Source organism: Hypomesus nipponensis, chromosome 6 (assembly GCF_054491055.1).
Source record: "Hypomesus nipponensis isolate SF chromosome 6, ASM5449105v1, whole genome shotgun sequence".
Taxonomy (NCBI): Eukaryota; Metazoa; Chordata; class Actinopteri; order Osmeriformes; family Osmeridae; genus Hypomesus; species Hypomesus nipponensis.
Genome location: NC_140366.1, coordinates 12,224,866 through 12,237,500, shown reverse-complemented (window position 1 = coordinate 12,237,500; position 12,635 = coordinate 12,224,866).

The following is a 12,635-nucleotide window of genomic DNA, read 5'->3' as shown; positions in this document are numbered from 1 at the left end:
GTGTGTGTTCCTAATTCCCTCCATTAGATTTTTGAACCACAGAAACCTCTTCAGCAGCCCACTCCTCCCTCTCCTCACCCAGTGACCCTTCCCTCACCCCTTCCATCATGTTCCCTTTGCCAGTTTCAAATTCAAAATTTGATTGCTAAATTGTGATTCATGCCAAAGGTAATTTAAATTAGCTGCCAAATGACTTATAGCCCACACAAAAACCATCTGCAAGTTGCAACAAATCTCAAAGGAATCTGAACATGAATTTGAGCATAATACAGTGTTCTAGTCCCATATCTCAAACAAACATGTCCCAGCCTTCCTCAATTCTGTCTCTCTCTCCTCCGTAGGAAGAATATGTTGATGAATATCATGTAAACTCCCCCAAAAAATTGTTTTCCCATCTGGATTATTTTGGGACAACATTTTCCCATCACTTTTCTATTTTGGGAGTTACAGTAAGTCGGCTGAGAAACCAAACTGGCCTCTGTTCTGTCTACATGGCCAGTTTCAAACCTACACGCCTAATTACGAGACGGGAGATATAGAGAAACACCAAGAGAGACAGAGAAAGAGATCAAATGTGTCATCCTGAAATCTATACTGTGTGGTTGCAGTCTTGTCCCATCTCGTCTCACTTTATTTACATGGGTCCATGTTCTGGAGGTGCCTGCAGGCCTCCCTCCCTTCTCCTCCTACATATGATGAATCACGCTGGAAAGAGTAAAGCTTCCTAATATCCACTTGAATGGAATTGCTTTTATCCACTTGAATGCATTTGCCAAATGATATTGGTTCTCACAGATGTACTCTGTGGTCTCCCTCCCTGCACAGGTAAATGCTTGTCTGCGGCGTGAGAAATGGGCTGGTGTTGGCAGTTGCCACGGAGATGAAAAGTAGGAGCGTTCTCAATGCAGAGTTGTTTGGATGATAGACATTTTGACATTTGGGTAGATACAGTTTAAGTAAACAGTTAAGTACCCCGTTTAGTTTATAGCTTCGCAGCCCACCTCTGACATCAATGGATTGATGATTTTTGGGGCCATTCAAACTTAGTGCTGCTTTCAGTGTAGCCCAGTGTAGCCTAGCATCATGACTGGCAGGCATAGGGGCATGTTGATGTGAACTGCAAAGAGGTTAGCCAGATGCATTAGCCCAAGCTAATATAACAGCTGTTGGTCCAGGTGGGGAATGTTCTGAGGTGGTTCACAGTAAACGATGGCCAGGTATCTACTGTAGACCTATGAGGGCTCTTTCTCTGAGATGAAAACTGATATCCAGTTCAGGATGGATGACTTAGAATAGAATCTCAGTGGGGATTTCCAGCTATGATAACTGGATGTATGTCTGTTAATGAAGATTCTAAAATAGCTGTTAAGCTTTTCTTTTTTATTATGGAAATGGAAATGTAATTTGTTAATATCTACATTGTACCTAACATTTAAGTTAAAGAGATAAAGAGTTAGATAAAGTTTAAAGTGAAGTGGATAATAACGCAAAAAATAATAATGCAAGTGTCATTATATATATATATATATATATATATATATATATATATATATATATATATATATATATATTGCATTGGTTTCTGTATTGATTTCTGTTTATTTATTCAGTGGATTGATTGCTGTGAGTCTTCTCAGGTCCTCATTCCAGCATCTCTTTGTGAGGTAATAGGGAGCTGTTCCTGTTGCATGGATCACATTACTGGTTATTGATCAGGAATGACCAAAGATCAATGCCCATGGCCCTGAAGGTGAACATCATTAGAAGTCCTGACGATCAACTGGTAATCAATATCTGTGATTGATTAGCATCAAGGCACCAGCCATCTGATCCAGTTTCCAGACCGTCCGGTAAGCCTTCTGTCAACGTGACTCCATGGTCAGTTTCATCACCGTCGCCTGAATGGCGTGTCACAGTGAAATATGTCCCCTTTAAACTTCTTCTGGCTCACCCTGGGAGAAACATTTAACCCGACTGTTTAAACTGTTGCGCATAAATTCTACATTGGGCAGACAGGTTTACTGCCCTATTGTTGCTGTTTTTACAGAATGGAGGCTTTGGTGAGTTTGTGGGGTCGTGAATCAGAGAGAGCCTGGCCTGTCTGCTTGTTGGCTTGATGGGGCTGGGGGGTGGAGGGGGGGGGGGCAGCTTGGGGGTCACTCTTACACCCGCGGCTTCCACCACCTCTTAAACACACTCTGCCCTAATGAACACATGCTGAAATGATCACCTCTCGGATGGCATGTGCAAGTGGTTCATGCGTTTGGTGTGTTTGTGTGTGTGTTCCTGTGTTTGTGTCTGCAGTCGTTTTACGTGTTTGTGTGCATTTTGTGTGTTGCCTCATCGCTGTCATATAACTTTGTCATCATTTCTTTCTGTCGCTGCTGCAAACCTTTCTGCTGACCTGACCCACTGTGAAAGTAAAGAGTTCTTGACTGGTTCCACATGAGTGTTTCTCTGTTGATGGTGTAACTACCGGTGACCCCCCCTGAAGCCCAGGCTGCCTGTTAGCTTTGATAAGAAGGCTGATAAAACCACGCTTTCTCTATTGATAACAGTTCCGGAGAACGCGTTTGATGAAAAATGTCCTTTGTTGGGAGATAAGAGTGTGTGGAGGGAGGAGAGGGCGACAGAGGAGGGCGAGAGAGGAGGGGGAGAGAGGAGGGCGAGAGAGGAGGGGGAGAGAGGAGGGGGAGAGAGGAGGGCGAGAGAGGAGGGGGAGAGAGGAGGGGGAGAGAGGAGGGGGAGAGAGGAGGGGGAGAGAGGAGGGGGAGAGAGGAGGGGGAGAGAAGAGGGGGAGAGAAGAGGGGGAGAGAGGAGGGGGAGAGAGGAGGGGGCGAGGCGGTGAGAAGAAAGAGAGATAGGGCTGTAAGTGACTTGTTCTTTGTGACACTGGTACAGCCTGGGATAAGGACTCTGTGGAGTTGTACTCTCCGTGCAGTCAAAGTTGTTATGTGTACGATTATTATGCACACCCGCATGCACGTGCAGGAACAGGTATTACAGAACGCCCGTCTCTCTCGCTTTCCAACTCTAAGACCTTTAACACAGATATTCTCTCTCATACCAGTATACACATAAAAACACACACAACAGACACACACACACAAACACACACACACCCAAACACACACACAAACACACGCGTTACCCTTGCCCCCTTGTGAACCCTAGGTAGCTCTCATGGAGGTCAATTAGCTTTTTAGTTGCCCACCCCCCCCTCCCCCCCTATCTCCCTCCCTCTCTGCTCCCTCTATCTTTATGTTTCAGTGTTTGTTTTGATCCTCGGGGGTCATTAGCTGGACTAAATGTTTACCGGCTCACAAAGGGAGATGGTTAATATGTTTCAACACATCCATTACTCAGCTCTTGTCACTGCTGGATAAAGCATGAAAGAAGAACTGGCATTTCAGGACCTACAAGTATTTCAACACCTCTGGCAAGAAAAGGCTTTAGTGTAGCTGTGTGTGGGTTTGCATGCATGGGAGTTTGTGTGTGTGTGCATGCGTGGGAGTTTATTTGAGAGTGTGCGTGTGTGTATGAGTGTCTGTGTGTGTGTGTGTGTGTGTGTGTGTGTGTGTGTGTGTGTGTGTGTGGGTCAAGCTAAAGAGTTGGTACACCCCACACATTCCACATCTAGGGTTGGGTTCCCAGCCTCCGGGTCAATATATCAGTTGTGACATCATCAGTTGGAGAGTAGAAAAAGATGCGGAGGAAAGAAATGGAACGTTGGACTTCCTGCAAACATGCCCTGTCATGCTCCTATCTGATCCAAAAGACTTATGAGATAGAGGGGGAGAGAGAGGAAGAGAGCAAGTGAGAGGAAGAGAGCAAGTGAGAGAAAGTAAGGAATTTAGCCACACAGTGAAAACATTTTCCACAAAATTATAACAGTTTGAGTTGGAGGAGGTGTGAAAGAGGAAGTTGAACCAGTAAATCAACAGGGGATGCTGGGAGCTGGCAGGAAGTTGAGCTGTTGGCACCATGTGAATGCTATCTCTACTGATAGGCTGAACCCTGGCCTAAACAGGAAGTTGGTGGTCGGGGAAAATGGCTGCCGTTGTGGCGTGAGCTCTCAGTGGTCAGAGAATCCATTTGTCTGTGTGATGAGTGATCCCTTCCTCCTGCCTTTCTGTATGGCTGTGTGTGTGTGTGTGTGCATGGTCATTTGTTGTGTGGATATCTGGTTAGCAGTTATAGTGTGTGGGAGTATTTTAAGTAGTCTGTAAAGATCTTTTCGGAGTCAATTGTGTGAGTGTGCATTTATTAATTGTGTAGGTATCTGGTTAGCAGCCATAAGTATGTGTGTAGGTATTTTGAAAACACAGAAAGCCATGTCAGAGAGTGTGTGTGACTAACTGAACGACTGTTTATAGCACCTAAGTGTTAAATAGCTGGACGCCCCCCTCCCCCCGCCTTAGCTAATGAGATGTGAATGACTGGAGAAGTGAGGAGGAGGGGGGGGGCACATCTCTTGATCTCTCAGCGGGATGCCATCCCACCTTTGAAGTCCTGATCTGAGGGTCTCAGGGTTGTCATGGTGATGCCCTGTGAAGCATACCCCAGACCCCCCCCCCCCCCCCCCGGTGTGATTGTTGTATTGACAGACATGCGGCAGCCTCCTCCCCCTCCCCTGGTTCTCTCCTCCTCCCCCCATCCTCCCCTCTCTCAGCATCTCTCATCGACTCTGAGGGCTGAAGGGCCACACTGACACAGCTCCAACACACCCTATTTTACAATCACAGCCCTTCTTACAAGCAGCATCACAAAGGGCTGAACACCTCCCCTCAGATGCCCTGAGCCTACGTGGACCCTCAGAACAAGGAAAACCTCTGACAGGGGGGGGGGGGGTCAGATGGCTGAGCGGTTAGGGAATCGGGCTATTAATCAGAAGGTTTCTGGTTAAAATGATATTGTGTCCTTGGGCAAGGCAATTCACCCTACTTGCCTCGGGGGGAATGTCCCTTTACTTACTGTAAGTCACTCTGGATAAGAGCGTCGGGTAAATGACTAAATGTGAATGTAATGTAAGGAAAACATACAAGTTCAGAAAAGCACATTCTTCGCAAGAAAAATTAATTTAGAAAGCATGTTAAGTTCAGAAGAAGACATCATTGATGTGCATTGATGTGCATAATATATTGATGTGTTAAATGGAGTATAACCAGTTGGAGCAGATAATAAACAATCCATAAATAATTACAGTAATATATGCATATTATGCAGTCTGTGTGTGTGTGTGTCTGCATATATGTGTGCATCTGCATATGTGTGTGTACGTCTGCGTATCTTCGTGTATGTGTGCGTGTGTGTGTATGCTTGTGTACGTGCAGATGTAGCAGTGTAGCTGCAGTAATAAAGTTCCACAGTGGAAAGAAAACCTACCAGACACGACGCACAGCTCCATCTGTCCAGACTTGGCCAGACGTGTGTGTGTGTGTGTGCGGCGATGACGTACACACCAGGAGTTACTGATGGTTCCCGGTCATCATGTAAGCATGCTGACACACACACACACACATACATGTACACTAAAATGTAGAAGCACACTCACTTGTCAATATTGTTATTGATTATTGAAGGAATTCCAATGAGGGTTTTAGTGGTTGGGTTCCTGAATGACACTACAGGCAGAAGACCTGTGCCCTGTCTGGCCTGTACAAGGTTAGTAATCTCACCCTCCTCAAAACCCACCAGCTCCCTTCTCCTGTCTACTCCACTCCAGTATATATATATATATATATATATATATATATATATATATATATATATATATATATATATATATATATATATATATATATATATATATATATATAGTATATACAGAGAGAGAGTACAATTCTTGGTCCACTAATGGAATACTTCCATCAATATACAGTGTCTGTGTGCCTCCTCGGTGTGTGGCTCCCATATTAGTTCCTAAAGAGAGCAGGGCCAGTAATCTCACAGTAATCACTGGGCTAAATGTAACTGGGGGGGATATCAAGCTTAAATCACAGGCCTGTTTATCATTCTCTGTTGTGTATGCGGCTGGATCAAACGGAATGGCGATCTGATAAACATATGGGCTTTGTGTGTGTGTGTGTGTTTGTGTGTATGGCTGTGTGTGTGTATGCGTGTAACCCTCAACAAGTGTTGATAGAAAAGAGGGATTGAAGAAGGATTTTGTGTGTATCATAGATGATGCGTGTGTAGATTATGTGTGTGTTTTTGTCTGAAAGAGAGTTAAAAGCGAATGGAGGAGTGTGTTTGTGTGTGTGTGGAGTGCGTACAGTGGGAGTCGTGACTCGTGCAGCGACGGGATAAGGAAACAGTTACCTTGGGGACCGATTGTGCTTGAGTGGAACGGGGTGGGGGGGCGAGAGGAGAGCGTAGTGAAGCAGGAAGACAGATCGCCTGTGGCAACCAGGACTTCCTGTAAAAGTCAGGCTTGAGAGTAGGAGCATGACTCAGGGGGAAATGGTCTGTAATCTCAATAATCAGCGTGATTAGACTCTGCTAGACCCAGCCCCGGCAGCGACCTACCACCCAGCTCCAGCATTAGCTCCAGCGCCAGCCACGTAACAGAGAGCCGGCAGTGTGTTGCATTCAAATAGCTCCCCCTGGAAAACACAACAGCATAAAATGCATCCACAGCAAATACAGCAACATTTCTGTTGCTTTCATTAAATGTTAGATTCCCATTCAGAAACAACAGGCTGGCCAGATGAGGAATGATACTGCTGTCCAGATCTCTTCTGTCTATATCTTTCATGTCCATAGCTGCTGTCCTTTTCTCTGTTGTAAATAGAAAAAGAAAGGGCGCAGGAAAGGAGGGCGTGGCATAAAAGAAAAGAAGGGGTGAAAGTGAATAATGTTGTGAGAGGCAGAGATTTAGAGACAAAGAGAGAGAAGGAAAGTCAGAGCGAATGGCCAAGTAAGAGAGAGAGAGGGACGAGGGATATAGAGAGAGTTGGGGTCAGGCAGGAGGTTTATCAGTGACTCTGCATTCTCCCAGTATAGATCCTTTGTGTATAAACAGCCTGTCAATCATGGCCTTGACTCTTCCTGTTTACCTGTCCCAGTGACCTCCGTTTTGAGAGTACCGAATGAGTGCTCTGCTCTGCTCTAAACATACACATGCACACACACGCACACACACAGCAGCACATAGAGATGTACACACACTCACTAACGGGGAGACAGAACGTTGTGGGGAGGCATTCTATGATTGTTTTCGTTCTGGTTTAACAACTTTGTGAACTTTTAGGGTCTTTACTAATGTGGATTTGCAAACAGACAATCTGAGCTGTGTGCGTGTGCACGTGTGTGTGTGTGTGAGTACACAAGTGATGGTGTGTCCATGTGTGTGTGTGGCCTCACATTTGGGATCATGTAAGGCACTGCAGAACGCAGAGAGAACATGCAGAACGTAGAGAGAACGTAGCCAGCTCGAGGCCTCAGCCTCTCAAAAGCCCTTTGTAGGATCACAGAGGGACTTCCAGAACATCTCAACAGTTGACCCATTGAGTTGGAGGGGAGCCTCTGGTGTTTGCTCTGTGCTGTACAGAGAGCTAGATGGCTATCTCCAACTTCAGTCGGGATCCTGACCAGCATGGACGGGGTCTTTTGGTGGTCTTGGTGCATGTGCGTGTGTGTCTGAATATGCGTGTGTGTGTGTGTGTCCGTGTTTGTGAGTGCATCCATGTTTGTGTCTGCGTACTGTACATTCGACTGAATATGTGTGTGCATATGTTTCTCTCTCTGTGAGTGTGTCTGTGTGTGTGTGTGACTGGGCCTGTGACCGAGGCCTGAACCTGGACATAATGGCGTTTCTGTTCCTGCCATCCCTCACTGTAATGATACTGTAAACCAAGGCTGCAGCCCTGAGCCCCTGTCCCTCACTGCTGCCCCAGCCCCTGCCCCTGCCCCAGCCCCTGCCCCTGCCTCTGGACCTGGACACACCAGCCCAGTGTTGGCCTGTCTGTCAACATGATGGGTGACAGGAGGAGAGAGGCCATTTCAACTTAATGTATTTTAATTAGCAGCAAACGGAAAAGGGGGGCCTTCCTCGCTCCCAGTCCTTCTTCCAGTGTGTGTGGGAGTGTGTGGTGAGAGGGGAGGGGGGAGTGTCTTACCCCACCACTGCCAAAGAGGTTGTGGGGTGAAATCAGCAGTGCCTTGTAGCTACTATTAGTAAATGAGCAGTAATGTTGCCTGATCATCTGTGCTAGACAGGACGTTTGATTTAGATTGGTTCCTCTCCCTAGCTGGGTCCGAGTGCACACAGGAAGTGCTTGTTTGTTCCGGGCTGTGCTGTTTCCTGTCCATCCGGGTGTGTGGGAGTGAGTGTGTGTGTTTGAGTGTACTTGTGTGTGTGAGACTGTGTCCGTGTAGGAATTTTGTGTATTTGTGGAAGTGTGTGTGTTTCCAGTGTGGTAATCAGGCCTGTAGTGTTACTCCAGAGCTTCAAAGAACCTTCCAACAGCAGGATGGAAGCGGGTTGCAGCCAAGAATGACATCACTACTTGCCCCAAGAAGGGACTTCCTCCCCACACAGGAAGTGAAGGCGCAGCTGAGAGGGAAAGGGCTCTTCCTCTCCTCTCCCCTGCTCTTTTCCCGACCTCCTTCGTGTTTTGTCTCAGAAGTGAGATAAAGTATTTTCTCTCTCTCTCTCTCTCTCTCTCTCTCTCTCTCTCTCTCTCTCTCTCTCTCTCTCTCTCTCCCTGTGTCTCTTTCTCTCAAAGGAAGTGGAAGCTGCTGTGTTAGTGAACTGCAGATAAAACCACACACATGCACACATACACACCCACTCAAATACACGTGCAAACACGCCCACACACAGTCCCATTCAAACACACACACACACACAGTAGAGGCCCCTATAGGACTTGGGAATCCCCCTATAAAGAGATCATCCATCATGGCTGGACAGGAGAGGGGACAGAGAAAGGCTGTGTCGCTGGATCAGAGAACCACAGAACATGGCCCTTTTCTGGCCCCGGAAATCCTTCCCTTCTGTTCTCCAGAACCTTCCATAGCAGAGACAGCTGAACTGCAGCAGTGTTGGACACATTGGTTCTTTACACCTAGGCCTACGCCTCCAAGTCTGCATGTTTGTGTGTTCATATTAGTGTGTAGCTGTCGCACACTTTCACCTTTCACTTTTATTTGGAACTGCAGCTGCCCTTACAAAGTATGTGCTGCTGCATGTAGTAGGCAAGCTGTTGTCTTCTTGGTTGATACCTCTTCAGCTGCATAGCTGTATGGGTCAAAATAACCAAAAAAGCACGATTGTTCACACACTGCAAAGTTCTACCGGATGTTGATGGTATTATCTGGAATTTGGGTGTACTTTAACTATGTATTGGGGCATACTGCATCTTTTTGTTGCTCCCTAAAAAGAGTTGTTGTATGGGATGCAGCCCCTGTCACCATGAAAGATGTGTGTGTGTGTTTAAGACACAGAGAGCGAGAGAGAGACAACTGCCAGCACAATATCACTGGCCGGTCACTTAAAGAATTGAGTTTCATGCCTCGGTTACAGGCCTGAGCGGCCCAACCGGGTGGAGCGCGGGTGCATCAACAGTGAGGGGCTTCTCCCCAAGATGACGCAGAGGAAGGACATGTTCAGCTTGTTTTGAATCTTGTTTCTTTTGATGAGTCTCCGTTGTCTGTCACAGACCTCCTGAGATGTCTCATCTGGGTCTCTGGGGTTGTCATAGTGTGTGTGTGTGTGTGTGCATGCGTGTGTGTGTGTCAGAACATGTCCTGGGGGGTGGCCAGGCTCATGGGCCTCATGTGACTGATTAGAGAAGGGGAGGGGTTCAACAGAGACAGGGTCTGTCTGTCTGTCCTAACCCTGCCCCTACCCTGGAACCCCTCCACTCCACTCCCCCCTTCACCCTCCACACTGGGAGATCATGATGGACTGGTGTGCCCTCACCCTATATCCACACACTTCCCGTCTGTAGACAGGTTCCAAGGTTGGACTGGTTAGCGACTGAGTGAATGAGTGAGTCAGTGAGTGGAAGTGTGTCATAAGTGTCAGTGAATGAATGAATGAGATATTGAAAAAGGGATCTGTCATGTGGGTTGTGGGGATAAGGCATCAGGGCCCAGACTTGAATCTGTGTTTGAGACACACTGGAGGTTGGGAGGGTCAGCGGGCAGAGCCCGGTGGGTCCCCTGGTCCTGGGTGGTGGGGCGGGGTGGGGGTGGGGCTGGGGGGCTGGAGGAGCAGCCAGGGGGTCTGTTGGCCCAGGGACATGGTGCTGGAGGTCACCGGGTCCAAACGGGCCAGCTGGAGAACCAGTGGGACCCAGAGCATAATGAACAGCATTCATTTATTACAGGAATCTCACAACTGATGCTTATCTAAAGGATACATTGTTCAAGTCCACTATACAGGATGTGGAGCACTGTTGACCGTGTGTATGTGTATGTATAAGTTAGAGTGTGTGTGTGTGTGGGGGGGGGGGGGTCTGTGTCTGTTAGTGTATGTGTCTGTGCCGGATCTCTGACAAAGGAACAATCTTCCCTGTTGCTTTTCAAGGCTGTGTCTGTGTCTGTGTGTGTGTGACAGTGAGGGGATCACACTGTCATAATGTTTAAAGGAGTTTGACCTAAAGCTTTCCTGTGTCTGTGTTCACTGAGGGGGAGTTTCTGTGTCTCAGCCAGCACTGGGAGAGAGGGAGGGTAAAAAGAGTTAGCCCACACCCTGCATGGGGCCGCTTACCCTCTGTCTGCCATGCTGTTTAAAGAGCGCCCTGTGATCAACACTTCACCCGGAGCTTGTCTTTACCCCTACGCCCACAAGTAACAGCCCACTGTCCCATTAGAAACCATTTAGTAACAGTGTATATGGATGCGTGGGTGCTTTTGTATTGGGTGTGTGTGTGAGAAAGAGATAGAGAAACAGAGGCAGAAAGAGAGTGTGAGAGAGAGTTCTACATGTGTGGATGTTTGAATCTCGGGAGGTTTCTGACCGTATGGATGTTTGGATAGCAGATGTGTTCATGTTTGGCAGATTGAGGATGATAAAGCCGGGTTGGAGAGCACGTCTGTGGCATGTGGGGTGGGCTGTGTTAATGTGTGACCCAGCCAACCACATCTACAAATCTGTTACCATTTACCCCAGTGGGATCCTCTGGGCCTCATGAATGCCAGACCAGTGGTGTTTGGGATGGGGGCAGGGGGTCACTGACCTGGATGCACAGAGAGGAGCCCTGTAGCTGGGCTCGGCCTGGGAGGACAACCCCTAGGTGCTGGAGGTGGTGGTGGTGGTGGTGGAGGCCAGCTGTTCTGAGTTAGCACTGTCATCCCTGTGCAGAGAGCCTTCAAACAAGGCACTGGGACTACTTTTTCTTCTCGTGTTACACAGCTGACCACTCCAGATCCCTCAGCAGACATGCAGGAGATGGGCGGGGCTTCACCATGGCAGACACTTGACAGGACCTCAGAGAACCCTCCTGCTGTTCAATCAATAGAGACAATCAATAACCCAACAACTGTCCCGCAATGTGTTGATGTGGTTCTTTTACGACAAGGAGTATGTGTATATGATTGCAAACACAAAGTTTGACCATACATAGCTTCTCTTCAGAGACAGCAGAACTCGTACCCATCTCCGCACACACACACACACACACACACACACGTAGCAAAGTGTCAGGACCCGCTTTCAGTCTTCATCTCCACTGTCTCATCATCATGGTCGTGTTTCTCATGGGAACCACGCCACTGTGAGCGTGCAGGGTCTCCTCTCAGCACCGCACACTCTGGGGTCACCTCCCTGGGGCAGCTCCAGGGGTCACAGGTCACAGGATCACAGGCTCCACAATGGCCAGGACTGTTGATTGTTGATGCTGGGCTTGAAGCGTTGAGAGGAGAAGGAGGAGGGGTGAGGACGAGTGGATTAAAGGAGTAGGGCAGGGAGGGGGATGGTGAATTGTGTGTATATATATGTGTGTGTGTGTGTGTTTGTGGGGGATGGGGGGTTTGAAGTGGACCCAGACTTCCTATTCGCCAGACCACCATAGCAGAGGAAGCCTGGCGGACTGGACTGCCCTCTAAGCCTGTGTTGATGGGATCTCGGCTCTTTGACGAGGGAAATTCAATTTCCTCCCTTTGCACTGGGTCAGGGTGGGCTCTGATTTTATAGCTTGGCCTAGGAGTGATGCTAAGACACCAACCTGGTCGCAATGACGCCATGCTGAGGAACATTCACCTGGCGCTCAATCAGTCAGTTGGTCTTGAAGTCAGCCCGTCATTTCCAAAGCATTACCTTTATGTTGTATACATTACACAGACACACACAAGACAAAGGGAAAAAAAATGAATTCTACCACACGCACGCACACACATTCACGCCCAAACACACACAGACAGACAATGAAAACAAACACTAACACACTCTGCCAGGAATGTCAATTACCTTTGTGGTGTCATTTGTGTTGTTGTTGACTGTTTGTTTAGGTCGGTGGGGGGCCAGATTTGGATCTCTGAGGTGGTAGAGAGAAGATGGGGTAAAATTATCCGTCTCTCTCTCTCTCTCTCTCTCTCTCTCTCTCTCTCTCTCTCTCTCTCTCATAGACACACACACACTGCATTCCTACGTCAGTGTGGCTGGGTTTTGTCCCTCCCAAATTCGA